This window comes from Ambystoma mexicanum, chromosome 8 (genome assembly GCF_040938575.1).
Source record: "Ambystoma mexicanum isolate Mex_15411 chromosome 8, UKY_AmexF1_1, whole genome shotgun sequence".
NCBI classification, from domain to species: Eukaryota; Metazoa; Chordata; class Amphibia; order Caudata; family Ambystomatidae; genus Ambystoma; species Ambystoma mexicanum.
Window position 1 is genome coordinate 1100733368 of NC_090929.1, and position 14609 is coordinate 1100747976.

Here is a 14609-nt window from a genome sequence, read left to right on the forward strand (position 1 = left end):
AGGGGAGGAACGCAGGAAGATTTCCCTGACCAGTTCATCCACAGGGGTTGCCCTTGGACCAGTGTTGGGGAAACATGGATGTGAAAGTCTGGGCACTGCGTGTTTTGGCTTGTGGCGAACAAGTCTAAGCGGTATGGAGGAGTAACCCCATACTGTGAAGATATTGTTTACGATGTTTCTGTCGAGCTGCCCCTCGTGCTCTTCGGGTAGATCTCTGCTTAATGAGTCTGCCAGTGAATCTGGTTCCCCTGGAACATGTTGCAACGTTAGGAATGCCCACTTCCTAATTTGCTGTGCTAGCTTGGACAGACTGAGTGTGTGCCCCCCCCCTGCTTGTTTATGTCAAACATGGCAGTGGTGCGGTCCATGATGACTTGTACTGTCTAACCAAACAGGTGCACTTGGAAAGCTTGCAGAGCTTTGAGCACTGCTAGCAGCTCCAAAGGTTGTATATGGTTTTAGGCTGTGATCGGAGTTCAAAGGCCATGCGCTGTGTGGTGAAGGTAATGGGTTCCCCACCGGTTAGAGATGCGTCTGTTGCGACAACCAATTGTACTGTAGGGTTGTGAAAAGGTTTTCCCTTCAACACATTTTTCCTTTGTCTAACATTGTAGCGCTTGAAACAGGGTTAGCGAAACAACCACTAGATCGTCCCACTGACCGCTTGCCTAGGACCACTGCTTCGCTAACCACTCTTTCATTGGGCACATGCGCAGACGTGCGTGCAGAACCAGGTAAATGCATGATACCATCATACCAAGCAAGTGCATTGCTTTGCCTACGGTTATTTGCTGACCGGCTAGATGGCAAGCTAGTAGCAGCAGTATGTTTTGCACTCTTTTGTTTGACTGAAAGACTAGACCCTCTTCTATCTTTATGACAGCTCCTACGAACTGTTGTCTTGCTTAGAACGAGACATCTTTTCTTGTTGATTGAGAATCACAATTGGAACAGAAGATCGATAGTTCTCTGGGTATTTTGCCTGCAAATTTGGGGCCAGTTATCCAACTAAGGGTACACTGGGATTGATTCTCTGCGTAGATGCGCTGCCACTACCGCTAGTACCTTGGTGAATACCCTTGGAGCAGCACCTTAAATTGGTAGTGTTGGTTTGCTATTTTGAAGACCAAGAATTTTCTGTGTGCTGGGAACATTGAAATATTAAAGTATGCATCTTTCATATCCAAGGTTGCCATGTAGTCCCCCTAGTTCAGCAGAGGGATTACTTCCTGTAGCTTTGTCATGCAGAATTTTTGTGGCTTGACATAGGTGTTTGCAGGGCGAAGGGCTAGGACACGGCGCATTGTTAGGTCTTTTTTCAGCACAAGGAGGTACATTGAATAAATACCCTTGTTTACCTGGTTTGTCTGCTATTTCTATGGCGTCCTTTAGTAGCAGTGCTTTGAACTCTTCCAACAGGACACACTGTTCTTCCTGTGAAGTTTGTGTTTGTCTTGGTGGGTGGATGAGCTCTATGCAATACCCCCGCCACGGTAGAAAGTACCCACTTGTCCAACGTGATCCTCTCCCATGCGTGGCAAAGTGTGAAATACGACCTCCTACTGGAGTGGCATGGGAGGGACCCTGAAACGGGTGGCCAGTGCTTAGGAGGGGTTGAACAGCCACCGAAGGAAGAGGAGGATCTGCCCCCACTACTAGACCTTCTTTGGCATCTTTGAAAAACTTGTTGGGAGGACTGCCCTTGTGACGAACTTTGCCCACCCTGGTTGTAGTAAGAGGACCGTTGGGAATGTTGTCCTCTAAAGTGGCGTGAGTTTGAGCCTCCTATCTGCCCAAAGGGTTTGTTAGTGAGCTGACCAAGGGATTTGAGGGCATCATATTCCCCCTTTGCTCTTTTAAGTGCATCCTCAACTGCCTTTGTCAACTAAAGCGTTTAAGGGGGTAGCCTGGGTCTCAAGTTTGAAATCCGATTGACGGAGCCATTTGTGGCGTTTGATCAGTGTGCCTTTGGCAAACGATTCTCCCCGCGCTGTCGGCTTTGTCCAGGTTATTTTTACGGATCCAGCTTGCTGCCCGTTTCCCCTCAGCCACGGTGTGCAAACTGTGTTTTTAGGGGCATTGGGAGTGAGTATTTGTTGCACGATCCCGTCCCACTTGTGGCAATTGTAGCTGGCTAATAGCGTGGTATTATTAGCCATCCTGGTTTGATATGCAGCCGAGGAAGCTACTTTCCTGCCCAGGCTGTAGATTTTCTTACTCTCCTTGTCAGGAGGGGCTTCAGCAGAGGCCAAGAGGGGTTCCAGCTCTATTTCTTCTGGTGGCGACTACTAGAGAGTCAGGCTTTAGCTGCCCCCTAATGTATAAGCGGTTTGAGGGGGCTGGTCAAAGCATCTTTTCGATGCGTGGGTTGACTGCCCGTATCAAATTGGTGTTAAGCAGAGAGGACTGAATATGCCTCTGGATCGGCTGAAGCAAGGGGATAAACTGTGCTGCAGATTTTCTATCCTGAAGGATGTCCTCCACTAAGTCTTTATCGACCTAGGCTTCCCGGGTATCTCTTTTAAAGTGCTCTGCAGCCTTTAGGATCAGGTCATTATATTGCAGTTGGTTGTCTACCGGGGAGTCAGCCACCTTGAGGCCGGTGTGGTCTGTTGATTGGATGATATATACGTTGTTATCATAATATTGGTCACCGTCTTCTGTGTCCCGAGTCTGTACAAGCCAGGGTCTTGTGAGCCTTGAGTGTTATAATAAGTCCTGTCCTTAGTCCTGATAAGACCAGGTGGTAGTCTGCGTGGTGTCCATGCAGGCTTTTTTGGCTACAGGCTAAGTGCTTGCTGCCCTGCTCTGCGGGGGCCCCTGAAGGTTGAGGTGTTCAGGGTGTTAGTCAAAGTTTATAAAACTGGACATTCTCCTCATGACCCTATCCAATTGTTCTGGGGTCCATTGGGAGCAGCTTGGTAACAGAGGGAGCAGGAGCAGGTGGAGGCTCTCGGACAGGGGGCTGCTTACGATACATAGCCCCTGAAAGAGTGCCCTCAGATGTAGTGTAATCCCTACTCTTCGTAGCCTGTGACTTTGTAACCTGCGGCGTGGATTTGGAGTTTTGCTATGTCCTGGCCTTCGGTAAGGTGTTGGGAACGCGTTCTTTAATTTACCTGCTTAATTGAGATTTTAAGCCCAACAGCCAGGCCTCCAGATAAGGTGCATACCAGGCCTTTTTACGTATGAAAATCGTTAATACGACAGTTTTATTATTTTTCTGTGTACATTTACATACGCGTTTAGAGGAAAGGGCAGTGCAAAGGTCAGGTTACTTGACAGAAACCAGAACGCTTCTTTTGATGCATAAACACCTCTGAAACAGAATGTATTTCCCTGAAGCCTTTCAAAAAATGAAACTGCACACTGCGATAAGAGGAATTGTTTCTTCCCATTCAGCTTCTGCTTTGTTGATGCTCATAGAACAAACAGAACCATTGTGCAGATTTTCCTAGCATTTTAGGATTGTAAAATTAATAAAATGGAAAAATAAAGTTGCAATTGAGAATTGTAACAAATTATGCTTTTTTTGCAGTGAAAACAAACCAGTATTGCACAATTCCTGTACTGTGTGCATAATCATGCAGAGGCAATTTGTACAATTCTAATTTACACTCCAATTATAAAAACAGTGTGCAAAATGATGACCATGCACCGTCTAGTTTACATCCAGTCAACCTTGCAATCAATGGGGTACATTATTATAAAATGGTCAGTGGCAGCAGAGTCTTTGTTCAAGGGTGAGTGATTGTCATTACACCAATCACAGGTGTTCTAGCCTCTCAAATCTTCAAGACAATAAAAAAATCCAAAACCCGACTATCTAGGAAGTGCAAGCACTGTTCAAAATGAAAGTTACATTTGTAACTGAAATAGAAACTCAGCAAAATCGGTCCCTGTGATAATTCAGGTAGGTATTTAACTTCATGTATTGCTTCATACATGGTTCGTCCAACATCTAGGCACAGTGATTATTATAACTCAGTCGATACTCAGTTAACCGACCTCTGAAGGATGTTCGCCAATAAGATAGCTCAGCTGGTTGAGCAATTGTTGCTGTGATCTGTAGGTTGCAGATATGAATCCTGGCAAGGCCAACTCAGCCTTTCAGTCTTTCAAGGTTGATAAAGTAGTACGGACTTCGATTTGGTGATAATTGTGATAAATATGTTCTGTGTACATTCTGTGTACAGCGCTTTGCAATGACAATATTGACAATTTTGACTAAACAAGGACTTGCATTAATTACTTAATGCAACAATCAGTGCAAGTGCGTAATGTGCCAACAAAGTGCAAAGCAAATTTCACATACAGCTAGTGTGAAAAACGAAGAAAGAAAATAGATTGTACAGAGCACACAGTCTGTAAAAACGACCACTCTAGGGTGAAAACCATGCCGATCATTGTACAGAAGTACTATACATGGTTACCATTAAACTGGTTAATGCAACTTCACCTTAAGGTATAAGGGTACTAGTTTTGATGAAGAGCTTGGAAGCCTCATCTTCGTCAGAGCCAATCAAACCTCTCAAACTATAAAGTAAATAAATGTGTTGTAGTCATAAGTGAACTGAACAAAAGAACCTCTTTTAGTAATCTGTATTACCTGAAAGCCCCACATGTGTGAATCTGATACCATCAGTCTTCCATTATGCAAATGTATTCTACAACATAATGGGTAAGAATTAATTTTCTCTCTTTATACAAAATGTTTAAGCATAACCATATTAAGGAGAACAGTATAAAAATGGAAATGCAAGCGCCTTCCAGAATAGGCACATCGCTGCCGATTTCTGAAAACAATCTAAAAAAGTGAGTATAAACTCCAATGCTAGGATAAATGAGTTCACAACACCGCAGACCATTCCATTTGGTCATTTAATCCCTCTATATGTGAATGCAAATTATGAATCCAAGCATGTTTCCGCCATGTTAGCAAAAACATTGATTGAGCCACGTCTGAGATCTAACGTGTTTTTTTCAATGATTAGCCATTTTGTTTCATCTTGGCTATGTTGACAAATCACAAAAATGAGTGACAATTGGGGCTGTCATTTCGAATACAAGACCTATGTTCACTGATTCAAATATGCACCCGTCCCTTGGTCACCCTGCCCCCACATGATGCTTCTCACATGGACACAAAAATCACATAAATGACATTGCCAGTCTTGCAGCTAGATATATTTTTATGAGTGGCCAAACTTTCCCTGAAACTACAAATTCAGTAGTTTTAGTAGTAAACTGACTGACACTACATTGTGTACATGCATGTTTACCAGTAATACAGGGAAGCTCTAAGAGACTGTGTACCTGGCATAAATGTGCCTTTTTTACTTAAGACATGTTCCAGAGACTGCAGTAAATTTTTTTACAAGCAAACAAGGGTTTAACTAGATCAGAGTCATAGACTTTTAAAATGTGCCAGTTTTGTAGCACTAGGTTCCGAAAGTACTCCATGAGACAAAATGTAGTGACACACTGCCCGGTTATTTTGCAATTTCTCTGTTTTAATAGGTTTTCTCTTGGATAAAACCATGCTCTTTTTAGCATTTTATTATTTTGGCGCAATAAAATGTATGATTAGTACGGTTCCTGTGACCCGCAGAAAGTGATTGAACTATATTTTGACTATTGAAATGAGGATTTAGTTATCTGCAGGTTTTCAGTAAAGAGACACTTCTGAATTGGTGAAGGTGACCTAGATGAGCAATTTGGCTATACAAAGCAGTGAATCTCGAGTTAATACGAGCATTAATCCACAATGAATGCAGGAAGATGTTCTAAATCATTGCACCAAATTATTAAGATATCGATATACTGAGGATATAGCCTATCGATGACAGGAAAGGGTTCTCTTCTGTGAGAATGTACATCACTTCAAATTGTTCAATGAACACATTTGCTAAACTCGGGGCAAAGGCTGCCTTGGATTTGCTTATACAAAACTCCCATAAAAATAAAGACATTCAGAAAGTGCTACAGTGGCATCTGCAATTTATTTAGTGGGCACTCGATTGGGGAGCATCTCGCCGATTTAGACAGCTCGTAAGTACTTCAAATGCTGCCCTTTGGGGGCTATTAGTATAAAGTGTCGAGAGTAACTAGCCAATCTACTAAATTGACTACATCATGGGAATCTTTAAAATAAGAGGCTAGCATGGATAGAGGCTTAATAAATGAGTCAACATACTTGGAAATGGGTTCTAATAAGGACCAACAAAGATTCTATAGGGTGACCCGGCAGGTCAGAGAGATTTATGGATTTACTACAAAAAATAAAAGTCCAGAAACCTAGAAGATTTGGGATTAAGGCAAACATATTCTTGATAATTTAAAATCCCCTCTTTATAAACTATCAGTATTCTCCAGTGTAGTATGAAGTGTAGAATCCTTAGTGAGGGAAAGATAATGTGCAGCATACGACAACCGTCTAGGGGGTTCCCCGTCGTAACCTTGGACATTTTGGATCACGATAACTCTGCCTTTAATCAGCAGGTTTGATGGTAATTTTTCATTTTTTGTAGCCCCAGGTATTCTGATTTAGGTAGGTTATATATATTTATTTGCTGATAAAATAATTCTGTTGAGACCTTTAGTAATAACAGCTTCAAAAGTTGAAAGGTTTGTTTGGCATATCTTTAGGAGGTAGAAAGTAGGTTTGACATAGAATTGCCAGCTTGATATTTCTGCCATAGCACAGTTAAAGTAAAATTTGTATCCGATTTCACACATAAAATGCTGTATCTCTGTTTCAGGTTTAAGACTGGAGGGAACTTCGCTTCAACCAAATGGAAAATCCTTGCTCAAAAGGCTTAATTCTGCCACACAAAACTGCATATTGGTCACATTAAAAATAGCTGTATGTGTCTCCTGTTCATTTATCGGCAGTACAATCTCCTGTGTCTCTTGAATTTGTTTAGGGAATTTTTGATTGTACGTCTGGTATGGCCCTAGCCAAGGTATTCCAACTGGGAAGACCTGTGTCCACCTCGGTATTAAAAAATTTTAAAAAAAGGAGACTGGCCCCTGGTAATTTTGATGCAGAAGGACCACCAAATTCCGATTCTGAATTTGAGGACGAACCATCAGAAAAGGTAATCACTTTTTTGGGATAATTACTTATTTGGGTCTAGTGGATACCACCTCGATTTAGGCACAACATCATCTACTAAATAAGGGTCTGTCATTCTTAAAATTTAGTAAATCCTTTAAGGTTTTCCATTTTCTTATTTGTAGTAAATATCTTAAAATATTCAAGCTGCTTTTGTGGTTTATCTTTAACATCTGAAACTAGGGGATCAGTTTTAAATGCTTGCTCAGCTTGGTCAATTTCTAAAGTCATTTTTCAGCTTTCCAACTCTGCAATGGTAATGGTTAAAAAAAAGATAGATTCTACACTTAGCTGCAATTTGATTGAACAAGGTTTTGTATTGTGAGTTTTTCGAAAATGGCATGGTACATTTTGAGTCTGCAATCTCAGGGCGATATTTCCCTTTAGGCATTCTCATGGCCGTGCATTTCGGTTCCGAATGGTTTCTTCAAGTGGAGGAGTGCATCACTGCTGACCGTAGAGGCATAATTGCCTTCAAAATAGGAGGCGCCACTGATTGGGGCTGTTGTGTTTCTAAAGAATACAACAAACCTTCATTATTACTCTTATGAATCTAAATTTCTAAACAACTACCCTATACCAGCTAAAAGGCTGCCCTAATGCATTTACATACAAGAGGGACCCTATATACTTCAAAGACATGGGGAAATAACCTAAATTATCACAATATCTTCTCAACGCGAGAAGATGAGTGGAGCGTTTATCACTAGTTGTCTTGTAAAATTGTATTGTAAAATTATTTTCTTTAGTGTGGCTAAGCAGCCCATTTACTTGGGGGTACTTAATGCAGCATCTCTCCTAGTTGTCCCACACTACAACGCACCAGACTGGGAAGATTCTCCTTCTCAGTCCAAGCTCCAATTATTTGCTACGCTCTGCTTCTCCACATCTGCAACATCGATAACCACTCGGCATTCAGAAAGGCTCTCAAAATCTGGCTCTTTCCTTCCTCCTCTTGAAGCCTTCTTGGACACTATAATGTTGTTACGCGCACAGAAGCACTGGCCCAAATCCAACAAGACACCTATCCACCCAAACCACCATGGATGTCGGCAGCGTTCACAGAGGCACACCGTGATAAACTCGCCCACCCTGCCAGACCATACATAACTCCCCTGTCGCTCCAGGCCCCTCTACCATTGCTCATCCTCTCAATATAGGGAGACCACTGCTGGCGTGACCAGCCAATCGCGTTGGACCGAGGAAAACAACATCAACGATGAACTACGTCCAAGTTTAAGGTATTTATACCTTGCACCACGTCTGTGGACACAGGCCCCAGGCACAGCCACACATCCATACACTGTAGAATGCAGCTATGACTATGCAAATCCGGTCTAGCAGCTCGTATAGCCGTTCACACAGAAACCTCCGACGTACCTCATCACTTCTGCCATTAGTATACAGCGACAACCAATGAAGAAATGTCGGTTTAGCTGGACACAAATTGAGTCTCCAGCACTAGCACTTTATCCTAAACCACTAACATCATCTGCCCACATGCCCAACCTCCAGGCTGCTTACTAGGGAATAGCCAGCAAACCTAGCAAAATGCACACACTCATCAAAGTTAACTCTTCGAATCTCCCACACATGGACTTCGGTCACTGGGGGCATCCCCACCACAAAGCGCATTGAGGCCACACAAATGGAGAGAGAATGCTATATTAATGACGGATCCAATACAATAGCTTTATTCAAGGGGAACAGGATGAAAATGTTCCTGCTTGCTACTTCGGACATGCGAGCGCCGTTTAAAATGGGCACATCACTGCCGATAGGGACATGGTTCCCACTTTCTGAAAACACAATCTAGAAAAGCAAAATAAATTCACTTAAAATATGCAGCCACAGACTCAATTACATAACTATTCGCAGTCTATACATTTGACAGATACGCGCTTACCCTCAGGTAGCGCGAGAAGATTTATTTTGTTGTTTCCTGATATGTTTAAACACCTCCAGGAACATATTTATTATTTGTATACCGCTAGATACCCTTAGGCCTCTGAGCGCACACAGAACAATCACAAGGCGAACAAAAAAGGAATAAATAAGGACAAGCCAGGAACAGAAGACTTTGCACCATTAATCAATTCCTATGTTGAACAAGTAGATCTTAGACCTTTCTTGAATTCAGTCAGACGGGTTGATCTTCAAAGAGACCGGAAGCGTATTCCAGTGATGTGGCCCACAGGTCAAACCAGGCGCCACCATAGTTTTCAAAGTGAACCGCAGTGGAACAAGCAGATAGTCTTTATTAGATTGAAGGGCTATCCTGTGCAGGGCATCCTTAATGCGATCTGAAAGATCGTGGAGCATTTCCAGAAAGGCATTTATAAATGAGAGCATTGTGCTGTATTCAGCGCTGAACTGGGAGCTACTGCAATCTGTCAGGGTCCAGTAACGTGCTCTTGTTTTCCTAGACCACATACTGCCCACACAGCTCCGTTTTGAATAACCTGGAGTTTGAGATTTGTCAATGAGGTGCCCACAAGAAGACTTTTACAATAGTTTGAGTTAATAAGAGCAGACCCCACTAAAGTCCCTATTCCTCTCTGAAGAGGAAATCTGCTGGAGAAAGTTGATGGTATAAGAACAAGAGTATCAAAGGTATGCAGTATGTTTATTAAACAATTGAGTCAAAATAGACCCCAAGTGTCTTCACATGCTGGGCAAAGGGAGTAGAGTAGTCTGCGATTAGAAATTGGCTGTACCAGGGATCAAGTATTTTCAGTCTGGGACCTGATCTAATGATAAGTAGCTCTATTTGTTGGTCATTAAGCGCCAACAAATTAAGTGCCTGTCAAGACTGGCTAGACACAAATTTAATTGATGGCTTTTGAGTCCTGTATAGTCAGCTGATAGTTCAAATAACATCTGTGTGTCGCCTGCATAGTCGGTGTAAGACACTCCCAAACCATTTAGAAGACCAGACATAGATTTAATGTAAATGTTGAACAAAAGTGGGGACACACACTAACCCTGTGGGACCACATACATAAGAGAGACAGGTATATGGACATGCAGGTGGCTGCGGTCTGTCAGACTGGTCATTTTAAGCTCTGTATTCTTCGGAAAGTTCTCCCTTTTATGCCTGCAAAGTATCATGCTCCTGTTGTGGCTGCGCTGGTATTGAGCTCGTTAGACTACTGCAACTCACTATATCTTGCTCAGCCTCGTTTTCTTATCAATCGGTATCAGCTACTTCAAAATGCAGCAGCGAGGTCCATCGTTCGCCCTCCATTTGGGGCCCATATGCCTCCGTTGCTGAGACAGCTCCAATGGCTTCCGATTGAGAAACAGACTCTTTAAAGCCATGTGTATAGTTCAATGCGCCTTCTATGGTTTTGGGGGCAGAATATCTACAGGAAAAATTCTTGCACTATGTTCCCATCCGGTGTCTTCACTCTCAGTCTGCTCCCTCGGATCAGACTGTGCCGGATGGACGGTCGGGCTTTCTCGGTGGCCGACGCCAAGGCCTGGAATGCTCTCCTCCTCCTTCTACGTGGAACGGCTGACCATTTTACTTTTCGCTGTCTTCTGAAAACAATAGTACTTCTGAACATTTTCCCAAAAAATCACTGTTGTCGCTTCTGCCGCCATGATGCCTTTTTTTGGCGAACCGGCGCTTAAAGGTTCAAATAACATAACATGACATAACTTGTCTTGCTAGTCTTCCTTAGACACCCTGGCACGAAGTGAAACTAGGAAAGCTTAAATCCAAGAAGCAGCTTCATTGGAACCTCTTCCAATTTTAATCAGTCTTCTCACCAATTGCGCATTATCTACCAGATCAAATGCAGTGGAAAGATCCAAGAGCATCAAAAGTGCAATGTGGCTTTGTCGAGAATATTGGCAATATTTGATTTTAAGTCCAATGTGGTGGTCTCGGACCTGTGGTTCATACGGAAGCCAGATTGTCTTGAACCCAATACGTTATCGGTTTCCATAAACTCAAAGTTGACAATAGGCGACCCTATCCAAAGGTTTGGAAAGAAATAGCACATTCGTGATGGACCTGTATTTTGCCGGAATTGCGGCGTCCAGGTTCTTTTTTTTTTTTTTTAAAAGAGTGGAGTAATCCAATCCTCCCTTAAAAGGTATTCAAGTACTTGGGCTCCAGTAAAAGATTCACGATTCCAGTGATCAAGAGTAGTAACAAATCTGGTGAATCTTTAATAATGTAAGCAGGGCACACATCTCCCTGGTAGGTAGCTGGTTTCATATTTTTCACTATAGTGTATACCCCGCTCAACTAACAGTTGCTGGCAACTTTTGTGTCCAATTTGAGCCCTCCGTGTCTACACAAGGTATCATAGAAGACAAGGACAGGACTTGGAATATTCCAGATCAGACAGCTTCTTTCCTCAAGCATAGCGACTGAGGCAGCAGGTTTAGCTATGAGCATCTCCAACTTGTTCTACACGCAAATAACTACACAGCTGGCGACCAACCTGGTCATCAAAACTTGCAGGAAGGATGTAGTATTTACACATATTGATTAGGTCTTGTTTGCTATGGCTAGCTGGCAGCTTGCATATGATTGGAGTATTGTGAGCCTGCTCAAAAGTGTTTGTGATCCATTGATATTTAAAATGTCACTCTAAAGAGAAATATGAATTCCTATTAGTGTAACCAATGTAGCATTTAGAAATAGATGCAGCATTAAATGGGCTAGGTTTAATTTAGATACAAAATTACCAGCCATTTACCACAGGTTTGTACCAGGTGTACAATCTTAGAGAGTCTTGTCAATGACCCTTGAAGTGGAGAACACCCATTAGGATTTATGTGCGGGCATCATCCCTTCTGTAACACACCAACATTGCTACAGGAACCCAACATAGGATCTAAACGCATGGATTGATAATGGCTGCAGGTTATCCAAGGAATCTTTAAATATCAAACTCAAAATCAGGAAGACCTTCAGCATGGAGGAATTGCTAATTAGTCTCCATGTTTAGTATTAAGGGATATTAAAACAGTGTGTTATAGGGGACAGAATTAAATTCCAGAAGATCCTAGAAAAAACAGGTATCACTCCCTCACTTTTATACATGATCCAACTACTACATAAAGGACATTCACAGACCAGCTTGCGCACTAATGCAGAGATCCTTCGGATTTTAAATTTGTTGGAGAAGGGTGTGTTCTTGGGCCTTTGTTTAAAGACTGTGCTCACTGGCATTAAGCATTATGCACAAGGCTAGCTGCTCTGAGACTAGTGCAGTGGTGCCCTCAGGCTCACAGCATAACAACTTTGTGACAAAAAGAAAACGAATTGAATGGTGTGGGTAATTATTCAAGGGAGTTGCAAACGAAGAACATGCATGTTTCTGAAATAAAACCCCTCTCGTGTTATAAAAAGGGTTTCCAGGTGTACAACTTAAGGCACTACACTTTCCCACTAGGGAACAAATGTGTAGCAGGTCATGACATTGAACAAAACTTTGACATCAAGGTAACAGGTTTTTTAAGTGTTACTTTATCAGAAGGCAACGGAATGGTCAAACTACCACCAACATCATCATTAACTTTCATACACAGTCTATTCTTGGGTGTGCCACTTTTGGCTGACAAAATTATCATTCTTGAGTTTGAACTTGAGTGCAACATATAGCGATGCCAAAATAAGCCACCAATTTTCCAGGAATACTCAGAGAACATACTTTGGTCCCTCATACATTCAACATTACACTGTGTATTAACTCAACATTTTCCAAATGTATCGTGGAACACAACCCAATAGCCACAACCAGGCCTCAGAATGTGAACTTGTCCCTGGCTAGTGATCATTGACTCTTACACAAAATGGTGTGCTCCGTCTATGTGGAGAACTGAGGGGGTGACAGACTATATAGCCGGCAAGTAGCAAGCATCTTGAAATGGGAGCCCCCGTCACAACACTAATACAAAGTAACAACCTCTCTTTTGCAGAAGTATGGCACACCAAACAGGACTGGCTGCCACAAATGATTTACCCCTTCTCCCACGCTGCATTTCCCCCCCCTATGTTTGCAGCATCGCTTTCTCATCTTATCTTTCTCGACTCATTTTCTCTCATCCAGCAAAATAAGGTCTGGATACCCCTGCTGCAGGCATAGTACGCCACTCAAATGACAAGCCTAAGCGCTACCAGAGGGTGATTTGGGGCAGTATTATATATCAGAATATGCATTAGGTTTATGTTCTGGCAGAGATGATCCAAGACCTGTAGTGTGATGCTCTTTAGAAATGGTGACACTAAAAATAGGGTTGCTACTTTGTGAAGATGACCTTGTTTTCTTGTCAAAAGACACTGTTTGCAGTAAATGTCAGATGAAATGCTGACTGTGCATGGCTGGCCTTTGTTTGGCAGCGTTGCACCAAATATGAAGTGTGCTTATGGTGACTAGCACCATTTTACAGAAAGCCCTGGTAAATGTTTTGTCACCCATCACATGAGGAGAGTGCGTTTCTTAGATTTCCCCACAATACTCGACCTGTGCAAATGAAAAGGAGGCAAAGCAAAAGTTTACATTCACAATGGGAGCTGCAGCCTGCATACGGCATCTGGAAAAGACAAGTGTGAAGAAATGTGCAATATTGGCAGCCCATCTACAAGAGGATATGTCCAAAGTATATAACAAGGCACAAAAAGAAATATCTTAAGTTATATAGTTATATGGAAGAATCCTGCAACATCTTGTTAATTGTTGAACACTCCATTTTGTTTTGTATAAGAACATTTTATAGGTAGGTGAAAAATCGAATTGGGCCTAGCATTGTGTATATTTACCTTTTCACAGAACGGAGAATCAGCTTTGTATAAAGACGCATATCAAAGATAAATGGTGATAGGAGTTTGATTACAAAGATGTACAATGTTGCTCTATTTAAATCTACTATTGCAATGGAGGAAAGGACTGTGAAGGCTGCTTTTAGAAAAAAAAACTATCTAGGCCAGGACAGCCAAATGGCATTTCTTCCCCACAGCTACAGCAACACTGCGGCAGGAAGCGGCACGGCCTGGTTTCCAATAGAAAAAATGTAACACTGGCTTTGAAGCTCAACCATACATTTTATGACGGATGTTTGCCTTCCTCCCAGAAACAGACCTAGGCAACAAAAACATATGCTGCCCATTAACAACTCTGATCCATCTCTGAGCTTGGGCAAAAAACCCTTAAAAAACAATAATTTGATCTCACAAGTTGTCTGCAGTTGTCTTCTCAAATAATCAAATCTCCATCGGCCAGAAGAAGGAAATTCACATCGTTTGAGACTAGATGTCAGCCACAAGGGACAGGCATATCCTAACTCATGGGAACGTGTCCGAGTCGTACATGCCTGACAGCAAATGGATTTCAAAGGACTTGCCAGGACAACCAGCCCGCTTATTAATGCCTGTGGGAAAACTCCTGGTGGCAACAAGTAAAACAGACACAAGTGATCATAGTTCAAGGCTGTTTATTGAACAATGAATGTTGTTTGAAGGTTGGAGAAATGC

The 14609-nt window shown here is 42.3% G+C and overlaps 1 protein-coding gene across 4 annotated transcripts in view; it reads right to left on the reverse strand.

Moving 5' to 3' along the window:
* The window catches only part of FBXO42 (F-box protein 42), a 1015376-nt gene that overhangs the window by 624921 nt on the left and 375846 nt on the right, over positions 1-14609 (reverse strand). The window lies entirely within an intron of this gene.